The sequence below is a fragment of the Haliotis rubra genome, unplaced genomic scaffold, assembly GCF_003918875.1.
Source record: "Haliotis rubra isolate DU_JTF1 unplaced genomic scaffold, ASM391887v1 Scf233, whole genome shotgun sequence".
Taxonomy (NCBI): Eukaryota; Metazoa; Mollusca; class Gastropoda; order Lepetellida; family Haliotidae; genus Haliotis; species Haliotis rubra.
Genome location: NW_025766370.1, coordinates 125791 through 136402, shown reverse-complemented (window position 1 = coordinate 136402; position 10612 = coordinate 125791). Strand labels below are relative to the sequence as shown.

Below are 10612 nucleotides of genomic sequence, written 5' to 3'. Positions count from 1 at the left end.
TCAATTATCCCGAATAAAATTTTATTGCAAATTCCTAGTTTGTTGTTTGGAAAGTAGTTCCGACCCAGGGTTTAACTGGTTTGGCGGTCAGTTAAACCCTGGTCTGAAACAAAGGAGCCATGGTTTAAGACAGCGTAATGCACTTGTTCTGTAAGATGAATTTTGAGATATTATTTTGCTAATGTTGGGTGAGTAATAAATAAAATACTAAACGATGTCCCATGTTATACCATATTTATGACACAAGTGAATGGTTTGGTATTTAACAAGCGAAAGTGAGTTAGATACCAAACCATTCCATCGTTTGATAAATATGGTATTACACTGAACATCGTTTAGTATTCTCTATATATTTATTATGTCATGGTTTGTGATCAGTGCATCACAAGCCTTCCAATTATGGCTGTTTCTTAACCTTTTTTGAGTAGTATACATACACCAAATCATTCCAAACCTCAAATAAATAGAAAGCACCAACTGTTTGACGATGTTGAAAGGGAGCATGCTATTTATATTTGGCAGATCAAGAAAACTCAATCCAAGTGCACCTTGTACGCCAGCAAGTTCAAATTTTATGACATATACTCATAAATAAATTAAGGACCACCAATTCTTTCATATTACCACAGCTCATTTGTCAAGAGTCAGGTGATCCTTCATTTATTTTTAGTAGTATATTTCTGGCAGGTAATGATTACATTAATTACATTGCCTCCATTATAAAGTCACTGAACTAATTACAGTTATCGAGACCTGGGCAGAAATATCCCCAGAGCATTGCACCCATATAAAGTTCAATGAATAAAACAGCACTTCGTAAAAATCTATAGCTTGACATAACATTTAAATCTTTCCCCCAGCTCATGTTACCATGAAAGAAACATTCAAGTCATTTTTTATTGTTTTCCATGTAAATAGTTTTCTTCTAACTGTTGTTTGAAATTGGACTTGTTCATTTACATTTCACAAACTGGTTGTATACTTGCACATCACAATGGTGCTGATTCTAGGCCTCATCTTCTGGCCAGACTTTTAGCTTTAACCAGTTTACTGATTCTCTTGACCATAAAAAAGTGGTAAACCTGAAATTTTGTCCAACCCAGAATAATTAGAAAGGGGAAAAATAAAATTGTGTAGCACCTTGAACACACAATGCCATTTAAAAAGTGGTCAAATGTAACAAATGTTATGTTTGGGATAACACTTTCTCAGCAAAAACACGGTTAGATGTGCTGCAGAATAGGTGCCTGGCTCTTAGATTGAGGGTTCGAATCCGGATGGGACTCAACCCAACAAAAGTATGAGAATCTGTATTTTACTGAGAAAGTGCAACCCAAAATATAACGTGTTTGACCTTAAAGAAATTAATGGAAAAAAGACTATTTTGTGACTTTGTATTCCAGATGATGCTAAAATTTGTGGGTTTTGTTTAGGTTCTCAATCTTCCATCCATCTGGGATTACCACAAAAGAATCTGTAAACAATGAAGTAAGAAGTCTGGTCTTATCATTAGTTTCAACTGGACACTTTTATCTACTCATGTGTCAAGGCCATGAGGTCAGAGTTGAAAGCCTCATTCTGAGTAGTTCATTATGTCACCTATCATATCTCACTCCCACAATGCATCTTATTTCATGAATATATCACATTGTCTTGAAATGTTGAAATATGCACAACTGTTGTCAATCCAGTCACCTCAATCAATATCATTATATGAAACTTCATGGTTCTATTATAAAATATTGGAATATTTAAGGCATCCATTGGACTAGAGGGATTACTGTACTCACAGTAATAAGGCCATGGCACTTTCAACATTGACAGAGGGCATTTATCAAAAACGTACTGACATGAATAACATTTTATTTTTGCAGTCACGCAATAATTAGTAGAAATGTCAATAAAACAAACTTTTTGATAGAAGTTCAATATATATGTCAGGGCAGAGACTGCGATCTGGTAGAATCGGAGATTCTACCAGTAGAGATTGCGATGGTTTGTCACACTGTATTTACATCATGAGACCAACCTGCCAAATTTGGACTCCACTCAAAAAACAAAAACAAAATACCCCCACTTATTATACTTGCTTGCATAAGCTTGCACTTGCTTGCAGAGGTTATTCCATATAGTCGTAGTCTCTACCAGTAGAGACTACGATTGCAATCTCTACTAGTAGGATCGGAGATTCTACCAGTAGAGACTCCGATCGCAATCTCTACTGGTAGAGACTCCGATCGCAATCTCTACTGGTAGAATCTCCGATTCTACCAGATCGCAGTCTCTACCCTGACATATACATACCCCTTCTGTAAAATAATTGTAAGACATGTATACATATGAAAATATGAATGATCATGTAAACGTTTGGTCACTCTAGGAGCATATATAAAGATTACTTACACTCTGGTTTAGAGGGTGCTGATTGGAGCAGGGTGATTAATACAGTGAATATGGTACAACATTTTGGAAATTGCCGCACAATATACAATTCATCTCTCTTGAAAGATTATAAATTTTAAACATTTTCTTTCAACTGGGACACTGGCTTATATGACAGAATGTATATTTCTTGAAAAAGGTCAAATTATTTAGAAAAGATAGATAAGCCTAAAATATTCAAAAGATATCTCTCTAATATCTCTGAAAGATTTCAAAAGCATATCTAACCAAAGATAATTCATTTTCAAAGTCAAGAAACAGGAAAATCTCACTCCTCCTGTTTGATCTCCATTTTCAATCAGCAAACAATAAAATGAATTTAATTTAAATTTTCTCATTTCATATAAATTGATACAAGTTTACTTTTTTTTTAAATTACATCTTGTGAGATATGCAACTGCAAAATGGATCTTGAATAGAGATGTAGGAGAAGTTAAAAGCACTCAATCCTGTAGGATAATCTACTCCACACTATGCCACACATACTGCTGTATCTTTTAAGTAGGGAGACCTTGGGATGTTTGATACTTTACATTTTTTGTCGCTTTGTTTGTTTCTCAGTGAGCTGACAATTTCTTTTATAAAATTCAAAACACAGTTGCCATGCTTTTTTACAAGAGATACACACGTTCAATGACCAAAATATTTTCTTTGCAATTAAGTAATTTCTTTCAAACATATCCCAGGCACCACAAAACAATCAAATGGTTGTTCTTAGATTAAATGTGAGAAGTAAGGTTTAAAGCCCCATTTAGCAATTTTCCAGCAATCATAGTGGGTGACACCAGAAACGGGCTTCAAACATTGTACCCACATGGGGAATTGAACCCAGGTATTGGCTTGACAAGTGAATGCTTTAACCACTAGGCTACCCACTGCCCTTGATCAAATGTGAATTGATACACACAGTGACAGTGGCTTGAGAACATACCCAGATAGCATTCGGACGTTGGGCAGCGTCTGAATGTTATCTGGGTAAGTGTTATAAATGGAAACCACTACAGGCATAACTCAAAATGGATTAGTAAAAAGATGGAATATCAGTGTTCCAAAAGTGCATGAATCATTGCGTTTATAGGCAATCAAAGTACACATGGTTTGAACTAAACATCTATTTAAAAAAATCAATGTTACAAAAATGTTAGAATCATTGGGTTTACAAGGCAATCGAAGTACCCTTCCGAACACATGGTTTTAACTTCACCCCTCCTCTCATTACAAAACCCCATCAGCCATGTAACAAGTAGGTAGGTAATCAGTATATGCCACTTCAAATTCGCACACTTATCACACTCCGCATGTTCAGCCTCCATTACTGAAGGTTAACAATATTGTCGCTAACTGCAATCAGAATATTTCTTTCAATACACCTCTCAGCAAAAGAGTTCTTCCTGTTTTTGGAGATTGAATAAGTGGGAATATGAACAAGCACTGCCATTAGTGGTTAGCAATCATGTTAAAACCATTAGATGTTAGACCTGGTGACAACATCTCAAGCATCTTAACTTGCTGAGGGTAATGGGTCTCGGTCTGCTAATAACTACAGCATCTTGATGAAATTCCCTAAGCATACCATTTCTAGTTTTAACTGCCTTTGGGAATGCAACTTGAGAAGGGATAATTATGGATTATCTCCCTTTTGAAAGATTACTGTAACACTTCTTGGGAAGATCTAAATTTAGAAATATAATTTGGACTTGGCAGGAAGGATTCTTTGACAGATCCATCTCCATTCAAGGATTATATTCCTGTCTGAGTTAATTTCCATAATGGCTGTTCTGATGCTTGTCGGTTTTTCTTTAATGTAATGATCTGTTGGTTTACTATGATACTGATTTGCTGATGTGAAACCTCCAAAAATTATTAGAAAGTCGTATTGAAATTAATAAGAAGATTTAGGACAACTGATTAAGTGTGGTAATTGGTAACATCCATGCATTTCCGTTTCAGTTGCAATCCAACTTTTTATGAAACAATTCAAATACAGTCAAACACTATTGTGTTTAAGCTGATTAAGAGACCTATGTAAATTCTTCAAGTAATTCAGGGTTTGGATCAACCAAAAATTGATTCAATAAGGAATATGTATGGACCAAGTTTTTTCTTTGAGACAGCCATAAGCTCAGACAAGACATCAAATGTTGACAGAATGGTTTTGGAGTGTATAATAATATCAGATTAACATAAAATGAATTAGCTAAAAATAATTTTGCGTAGCATATTTTTTCAGATATTGTTTTCCTTTGCAGATAAAGTTGTGTTAGTTTACCTCTATCCCTGAACAGAATTATATCTAACAAAGATAAATATTATACAAATAAATATAATAATAAACCTAAAAATATCAACCCAAGACCCCTTGAAATTAAAAGTATTTTTCTGCCTTCCATACTGACATATTTTGGTTGTCCACCACATTTTTTACAAATCGCACTGCCAATATGGTTCTAATATTTGAAGACTGTTATATCCCTCTGGCCCAAGGATGTCAAGAGACAAGCACACGTTAAAGGACATTTAAAATCGTGTAAAAAACATTTGAGGTGTACACTGGAGTGGAATGTATCTTTGCTGTACGATCATCAAACTGTTATGCAATAATTATTGAAGCCCATACCAATAACAATACAATCTCATTAACTACATCTATTTGTTTATTAAACAAGGAAGTTTTATTGTAATAATCCAAAGAGTCTGTGCAAAGGACTGATACAAAATAGCAATGTTGTACGTGACACGCGGAATGTTTGCAATACTTCTATTAATCAGTATCATTTTTGAGAATGTTTTTCAAGTACATGTTGTATATGAACATTGACGTTTTGCATCACATTTGTACAAATGTGTAATATTGTGTACATTATTTATTTCAAATGGAGATCTATTTTTGGACTACATCACCATGTTTTTAACATATTTTGCAACCAACTGATTGTGTTTTCAGTGTTCTCTCAACTATGACACATTTCTCAACACAAGGGCGAGAGGTGCTTGCATGAACATATGGCTTGATTTAATTAAATGAAACCTACTTGCACCAAGTGCAACCTTAGGTAGAAACTTGTTGCACCAGAAAAGAAAAAGAAAAAAGGTTGCACTTGCTATAAAATGTTATACAATGCTTGAGTTTTGGTATTAGTGATTCAGAACATCAAAAGAATGACATGTACAGGGCTTGATTTAAGGAAATGAAACCTACTTGCACCAAGTGCAACCTTAGGTAGAAACTTGTTGCACCAGGGGAAAAAACAACAGGTTGCACTTGCTATAAAATGTTATACAATGCCTGAGTTTTGGTATTGGTGATTCAGAACATCAAAAGAATGAACATGTACAGGGCTTGATTTAAGGAAATGAAAACTACTTGCACCAAGTGCAACCTTAGTTTATAGCCTTGTTGCAGCAGACAAACAGGTTGCACCTGCTGCTCAATATATAACTTAATACAATGCTTGAGTTTTGGTATTAATAATTTAGAACAGCATTACAACCAAAATATTCTGGGTCTGACAAGTTGGTAACATATGAGGCTGCATTCTGCAGTTTAAGGTTGCACTGTGCAAGTTCCATATGCTTAAATCAAGCTACAGTATAGAACTGGAAATAATGCAATGGGTAGTTTCTACTGCCTTATCACTATATATACTACTCAAATGTTGTTAAGGAACACCTGATTGTTATCATATGAATATAGTTCATCTGTCATGGTGGGTACTGCTCCATATAGCCTTCCAATGTTTGGTGTTCTTAACTAAATTTAAGAAGCATATATCTTATACCAAGTAGTCATAAACAAGGTGTCTTATAAAACAGGTTTTGATCAAGGTCAGAGCAACTTCATAAATTGTTTCACAGTTTAACCGGTTCTTTGGGGTTATTTAAAACAATAATTTACAGAAAAATAAAGTTACAGTGATCAGTTATCGGAAAATTTACAGTTACATGTTTAGAGTTTGTAGCTGTATCCTGAAATATTTAATCAGAAAAATGTGTTTATGTAATATTCACAAACAAATAATGAAAGAAAAATACACAAATAATTTCACTTTATTTTACTGTCATTATTTTTCTACATCTCTATAAGACATTGTTTTATCTTATTTTTCCTTTGAATGTTTTTTGGGTTAGAATCTGTGAACGAAGTATTCTGGTTATATAGCAGCTTAATAAGTTTATTAATGAGGTCGGTCGTTTTCATGCAAGGACTGCTCCCCTATACTTGAATGTCACCACCAGTATTGAAATACATGTCGTACTCACTCCACTCGTTCTGCATTGTTCTTTCTCTGTATACCACCAGATTACGACTTGTTTATACCACGCCCTGGTCCACTGTGGTTCAGTGCACTCTACAGATTCCATTACACACCAGAGTATTGATTGCAAATGTGGACAACAGAATGGCAGATTTATTCTAGATGGTCTAACGCTTCCTGCCAGTACTGAAAAACATTGCACTTAACATCCCTTATCCAATGAGGTTATGTTCATTTGTTTCTCATTCTGACATCTTGCGATGCTTCTGATGTAAACATGTGCATCAATGCTGATGAAACTGCAAATCTAAATGCAAACAGCCTCTATTAACATCACCTGGAATGCCTTGAAACAAATTTGATGGAAAATTGATTGAATTAAATTGAAATTCTATCATCTCATGCTTTAAGCATAGACCTTGATCAACAAGATGGTTGACTGAGTCATCCACACACCATAATTAAGTGTGCTGAAATAGCAAGGTAGTAATGATCTTGGATCATGGAGTTGAGTTCCAGATCACTCTATTTGTTCTTAATTTGGTGGGGTAGTCTCGTGGTTAAAGCTAAATTCATTCAACACACTGAAGAACCCAGCCCACTGAAGACCTGGGTTTGATTCCACACACGAATGCAATGAGGGAAGCCCATATCTGTGTCCCCGCCGTGTTATTGCTGGAATAATGCTAAACACGGTGTTAAGCCATACTCACTTACTCACTAGTGGTGGTCCGATTAATTGAAATAATCGAAGATTGGTTGCAGTGACTAAACGACCAAGCAATCGATCATGTTTTTTCTTTGTTTTTGTGCATTAACAAAAATAACCAGGAAAAATTCAAAAATGACGCTAACCAATTATTTTCGATGATTGATTGGTTGTAATGAAGCAATCATCAATTATGAGATTTTAACCAATTCCCAACACTAGTACTCACTCACTAGGTTTAAACAGAAGATGAAGCCTCTGGTACATCTAAGGAACACATCTAAGGAACACATCTTGGAACACATCTAAGGAACACATCTTGGAACACATCTAAGGAACACATCTAAGGAACACATCTTGGAACACATCTAAGGAACACATCTTGGAACACATCTAAGGAACACATCTAAGGAACACATCTAAGGATCACATCTAAGGAACACATCTTGGAACACATCTAAGGAACACATCTAAGGAACACATCTTGGAACACATCTAAGGAACACATCTAAGGAACACATCTTGGAACACATCTAAGGAACACATCTAAGGAACACATCTAAGGAACACATCTAAGGAACACATCTTGGAACACATCTAAGGAACACATCTAAGGAACACATCTAAGGAACACATCTTGGAACACATCTAAGGAACACATCTAAGGAACACATCTAAGGAACACATCTAAGGAACACATCTTGGAACACATCTAAGGAACACATCTAAGGAACACATCTAAGGAACACATCTTGGAACAAAGACTTGTACACATTAGACGACTCTGCTACTGGTGATTCCCTCCCGTTCAATGAACGATTGTTGGGTATCAATATCTCATGTACAATCGGTACCATGTCATATGTGATGACAGAGTCACAAATGATTTGTGCAACCTGATGCTTAACAAGAGCAGGCGTACATTTTGTGAGTGAGTGGGTGAATGTGAGAGTGTGAGTGAGTGTGAGAGAGTGAGTGAGAGTGAGTGAGTGAGTGAGTGAGTGAGTGAGTGAGTGAGTGAGTGAGTGAGTGAGTGAGTGAGTGAGTGAGTGAGTGAGTGAGTGAGTGAGTGAGTGAGTGAGTGAGTGAGTGAGTGAGTGAGTTTAGTTTTACGTCACCGTTAGCAATATTCCAGCAATACCACAGCGGGTGTCACCAGAAATGGTCTTCACACATTGTACCCATGTAGGGAATCGAATCCAGTACTTCGACGTGACGAGCGAACGCTTTAACCACTAGACTACCCCAGCACCCCCTGTATACCCATGAATAAAGGGGGAATAACTCACATCACCAAAAGTCACTTTTATCAACATAACTTTATCAGAAAAAAATAAAAATTAATGGGAGTCAGTTTACTAACGTTTGTGACACATTTGTTATCGCAAATAAGAAAATCAAAATCATCATAACAATGACTCTGGAGATTTTATGAATGCTTCTGAACGACCTGATTTTGCACTTTATCAAAATCAGGTAAGGTTTTACAGGTCACTTGGCTTAGGTGAGTGAGTTTAGTTTTATGCCACACTCAGCAATATTTCAGCTATATGCCGGTGGCCTGTAAATAATCGAGTCTGGACCAGACGATGCAGTGATCAACAGCATGAGCATCCTGCCTCATTAGTCGCCTCTTATTACAAGAGTCATCAGAAGATGACATATCCCCCCGGCCCCCACATCTTTGAAAGAACAAATCATCTGACAGTTACTTAAAGTCCAGCTTGATTTTAGACTAAGTGCAAATCGTTTCCATGGAAATCATAAAAAAAATAAATGACAAAAATCTGCAAATAGCAAAAGGCACCACTTTGGGATCTGCCTCACATATCTGCCAAATTTTGCTGAAAAATATTAAGAAGTTTTCGAGTTGTGCTCCGGAAACGAAACCCACCCCTCCTTTTGGGACTAAGTCTGAATCGTTTCCATGGAAACCCAGAAAAATAAAAATGCCCAAAATCTGCAAATAGCAAAAGGCACCACTTGAGGTTCTGTTTGATATATCTACCAAGTTTTGTTGAAAAATATTGAACGGTTCTTGAGTTATACTCCAGAAACATAGCCCACCCTCCCTTTTGGGATTAAGTCCGAATCGTTTCCATGAAAATCGGGAAAAATAAATATGCCCAAATTCTGTCAAATAGCAAAAGGCACAACTTAAGGTTCTGTTTGATATATTTACCAAGTTTTGTTGAAAAATATTGAACGGTTTTTGAGTTATGCTCCGGAAACGAAGCCCACCCCTCTTTAAGACTAAGTCCAAAACGTCCAAAAATTGACAATAATCTGTAAATAGCAAAAGGCACCACCTTAGGTTATGTTTGACATATCTACCAATTTTTGTTGAAAAAAATTGAACAGTCTTTGAGCTATGCTCCGGAAACCAAATGATTATGGACGGACGGACAGATGGACGAGGCGATGACTATATCCCCCCGCATTACATGCCGGGGGATGACAAGTCGTCTAACACCAAGCTTAGTTTCACAAAATATTTCTGTGAGAAAGTAATATCTCCATTTAAACTGAAAAGGAGCCCAATTGAGACAGTAGGTTCAGATTCTGATCCTGAAGAAATCTAGACTTGCTCTATTTAGGGCTTAGCATTACAGACAACGCTGGACCATAGAGAACATAATATGGTTCAGGGACTGTGAGACCGGAGTGAGATATGTGTCAATCTGACACTGTCTAGACCTATACACTTGGAGGTGATCTTTGTCACAGTTTCTCCCACAGATTAACTGTCTATTGTAATGTAGTGTGACTTACATCAAGATTTACTGACAGTCTTAAACATGACACAATGTAGACTACAGGTAAAAGCATACATTTAAACAATATTCAATTTATTACAACTGTCAAGAATTGTAATAGTCTGATCAACAGAAAAATATTTGTCTGGTACATAATGGTTATGAGGCATTCATGCTGTCATGAAGAATATTGCTGTTAAGGTCAAAGTGACCCAAATATATGTATATTGGTAGGGATTACAGACACAGATGCTAGAGTCTATATCTGCTCACATCATGTGTAGTGTGTGAATATGTAACTGGAAATATGCATCATAAGGGTATATCTGTAGTCAAGTAGTACATTTCATTGGGAATATATATAACCAGTAGTGTTGGGAATTACTTAAAATCTCATAATTGATGATTGGTTCATCACAACCGATCAATCATCGAAAATAATTGGTTAG

General features: G+C 36.1%; 1 protein-coding gene across 2 annotated transcripts in view; it reads right to left on the bottom strand.

Moving 5' to 3' along the window:
• LOC124278213 (UPF0415 protein C7orf25 homolog) overlaps window positions 1-10612 on the bottom strand; it is a 235119-nt gene that overhangs the window by 206151 nt on the left and 18356 nt on the right. The gene's annotated exons all lie outside the window — the stretch shown is intronic.